The sequence below is a fragment of the Calypte anna genome, chromosome 7 (assembly GCF_003957555.1).
Source record: "Calypte anna isolate BGI_N300 chromosome 7, bCalAnn1_v1.p, whole genome shotgun sequence".
NCBI classification, from domain to species: Eukaryota; Metazoa; Chordata; class Aves; order Apodiformes; family Trochilidae; genus Calypte; species Calypte anna.
The window spans coordinates 18,668,922-18,673,191 of record NC_044253.1 but is presented as its reverse complement, the minus strand read 5'-3'; positions in this window follow the sequence as shown (position 1 = coordinate 18,673,191).

The window sequence follows — 4,270 nt, the reverse complement described above, 5'->3', positions numbered from 1 at the left end:
AATCAGTCACCACTCCACTTTATCTGCAGCTTTCTAATATTACTCAAGTTCAAAGATATTCCACATGAATACCTCACTAATTGTTATTTAATTCATTCACCAAAAGACTGTTCAACGAGCAAAATAACTTAGAAATCATGACATGAAATATGGTAAAACATTCACCTTGATGATCCAAAGGCAAAAATACCCACCCCACTAGCATAGTAAATACATAAAGATAGCAATTAGAATGCATCATAGTATCGTGCTAATCTCAACTATGACCCAAAAGGACAGTGCATCGCTAAGAAAGTAAATGCTTGTAAGGCACAGATTAGGAACAAAATCTATTTGGAACAATACTAAAGAATTTTTTATTCTTTTTAAAATCTACCTATGAATTTACTATTAGTTGCAACTATTGGAAAAGCCCTCTGTAAAGGAAAAAAAAAATTAATCCTATATCTGACAGTATAAAGCGTGCCTTTTTTCAGTTTTACTTGAAGTTCATCTGTTAGGCCAAAGCATTCAACAGGAAACTGTATGGCTTACAATTTAGAATAACATGATCCATCTCCTCCTTAGGGCAAAACCTGATTGTGTAGATGGCCAGCATAGATTATGGCTTACATGAAAATTATTAAAATATAACATTAAACACAAAGACTAAATTGTACTGTCAGTCTAATCCCATTTAGGGTAGCAGTCTGTGACAGTAATCACTGTAGCCCGATTCCTTTGCAAAGCAGTTCACCTGTACAAACCCAGCTGTAGGGTAATGTTATTACTACTTTGGATCACAGAGATTGGACATTCTATCTTGCATTATTTTGTGCTTTTTGTTGTGTAAAGACAGAGAAATCATTCTTTTATATATTCTGTTGCTCCTCAACTACCATCTGGTCTAAGTGGTCAGGCAGTTGGACTGTTGCAGCAATCCAATCCTGTCCTGTCCTGTCCTGTCCTATCCTGTCCTATCCTATCCTATCCTATCCTATCCTATCCTGTTCTAAATAAAAATCAGTAGCCCTACCATAAAATGAGTATAAATCTGGCAACATATTGCATAGGATATCTTTGTGCTCAGATGTTTACCCAAATCCATGTATCAGTGCCTTACATGGTAAAATCTCTGATGCAAAATTTTAGCCTATTCATTTAAAAATCAGGTTTATAATTTTCCATGTGCTTAATCCTCTCAAGATTATGGCTTTTATTATTGTCATTTAATTGGATTTAAGATCGTCTGATCATGAGAGTAAGGAGTACAACTTTTTGTGATATAAAGAAATGCAACCTGAGTTGTGCAGTCAACAAGCTGTGATTTTAAGGAGTGGTATGATCTCCAGGCACTTATGTTATTTAACATGAGAAATAGAAAGAATAATTTTAACTTCTTTATGGTATTAACATTTTGCTATTTAGAAATGCTCCGTGAGCTCCTTACAAAAAAAATATTAACAAAAAACATTCTATTCCTCTTGTGTATTTGTAGCAAAAGTGTTTACGGTGTTCTTCAATTAAGCACAGAGTATAGATGGGAAAAAAACCTGTACCTGTGCCTGCAGCAGTACTTTCAGTGCCTGTATACATGTGTGTGCATGCTTCTCAAAACCTCCCCTGCCTGCTGGAATGCAAGCACAGAAAATGCAACTGTTCAATGTGTTGTGAAGTAACCTGATTGCCTGCTATCAGCAGGAAAAAAAATAGATGTATATTTAGTTTTCATTTACACAAACCGAAGAGTCATATAGTAATTCCTTGGTTTATGTTTATGTTCTAAGGGTAAAAACCTGATTTTTAGCATGCCTGCTGTACTAGCAGAATAAACTAACTCAGCTGTTTTCTAATATAGTTTAATTATCCATCATAAAAATAATTTAACAAGGAAAACGCCCTTCTATTCCATATTCCACTTTACAACTACCTTGCACAATATTATTCAAAACAACTACTGTGATCTATGCACAAAATTACATTAAGAGAACATTCAGATTACATCTTTAATTCAAAAAATTCCACTAATATGCAGTTACATGTGAATACATTTAATAAGAAAGAACTTGTAAACAGACCTTTACACAACAGTGAAAAATATTTTAAGGCTCCTTTGGTCTATTTAACATTTCAAATTGCTTTCACCACAGGCAGTCATGAGCATACCTGTTTTAAAAAAATCACAAGGTCTATTACATTTCTACATCATCTTTCATCCCAAAATATTTGTATTCCACACTTCTGGCACCCTCTTGAACTGAAGCATGCAACTACCAGCACTGTCCTACCACATGGGTGGAGGCCTGGAGATTTTCCCAAAGCCATGTAGGACAACTCCTGACTGCTGTGAAAACTGCCATGGGATATTACTGCTTCTTCAGAACAGGCTGGACTTTGTTTTTAGTTATTTAACTTGCATGAAAAACCCATACTTAGTAAGCTGCCTGGAACTCCACATCTCTACTTAAGTTAGAGATTCTCCTTCAAAAAGCAGTTGGAATTAACAAGCATACCTTGAAGGTTATGCTAACAGTAATCAGAACTGGCTATTAATCTGCAAACATTTATACTGAATATACAATAGTACCAAGTACATGCATTAAGTATAGTGGGTGGTGACTTGTCACACGTAGACAAAGGATGACATTTTCACAAGTGTGCAATTAATAACCTGTCACGTTGTTAACTGCTACAATGATATCTTCACAGATCAGTTTGAAAAAAAGCTAAGGAACTTTTCTTTAAATGTTCTTTATTAAAACTGTTCAATAGGAGAGACATGAGTAGTGTGTTAATAGCCCACTGATTTGGTATTCTTTGTTATAGCCCTCTATTGTCAATGAGAGTTACATTTGCTTTATATGAGCAAACCTTTCAATTCAGGACAAAATTGGCAACATCATAGAAATAGAATAAAGAGTGTTTGTCAACATTTTTTCAACCCAAACACAGAACTGATTTTCTATTTTTAAAAAAACAAAGTTCCAGAGGAGCCCAGAAATCTGTTTTTTTAAAACTGAGGTCCCTAGGGCAAGTAGGGATCTCCAGTACCTCATAAAATTATTTTAAGTCTAGTCATCATGAAACTGTCACTGCAGAGCACGGCCTGCAGGTATTCAAGTTTAGAGCCTATAGGTGAGAGGCATGCCATATGTGCTTAGTTAACAATCACAATTTGAGTAAGAAAAGTAGTAATATAAGAAAAAAAAAGCATAACCTCTTTCTTCTTAAATGAGATTGGCATTAGTCACTGACCTACTTTTTCAGACAATTCCCCCATATCCATTGGAAATTACCACCACTAACAATTTTTTAAGATTATTTTCCTGTTATTTTTCTGCAGGGCATTGCTGAGTTTCTGCTACTACTAGCTCATGTGAGCTGTTCAATAGATTGCTTCATGGCATTAGTGCTTGCCAAAAGAATTGGTCTACAGCATAAAGCATTTTTCAGATGAGATATTTAAGAGAACGGAACCTTATGTGTTGTGAAGTTTATTAGAAGAGATAGCAAATTCACACCAACTTGTGTAATTGTTGTAACTAGTATACAATCAGCTGCAACTGTCTTCAGTTCATTTGAAGTGACATTATAGTGGTGAATCATCTTGCACCTTTGCAATGTGAGTTTCAGTACCATTCAGACGTTTTTTTCTTACAGTTTTTTACCCAAGTAGATGGCTGGACACATGAAGTTTAGATACAAACCTAAACTGACACAATGCCCTTGTGTCAAGAACAGTCAAAATACAAAGCAATTATTTGTCAACCTTCATCCTAGCCTAGGCAGTGACCAAATTAGAGAAGCATGAGAAAAAGGAAGTAGACTGTCATAAAAGAAAAGGGCTCACTTACATAAATTCTCCAGTGGGATTGTTCTTGAGATTCTTCTTAATGATCAGTTTGGTGGACACCATCTTTTGGAAAACTGGGCCATGAAAAATCCATCTGACTCATTGGTGATTATTTTTTGGTTTAAGAAGCCCACACAGATTAATGGGGCGTGCCTGATAATGGCATGTGGTTATTCAGGGTGTGAACAACTGCTAGGGTCTGTCAAAACAGGCAGCTTCAGGGTTATTTAATCTCTATTGAAGAAGCAGAAAAAAAAAAAGCAGTAGAAAATATTGAAGGAACACAGTACAAATAAGGCCATGCAGAGAGAAGCAAAATATTAAAGTACAAGATCTGTATTATACTGTAGACGATGTTATACTAGACAATGTCTATATAATTAATAATATTAATGTAAAATTGTTTTGCTTTGTTTTTCTTTTTTTCTAGATACGTAG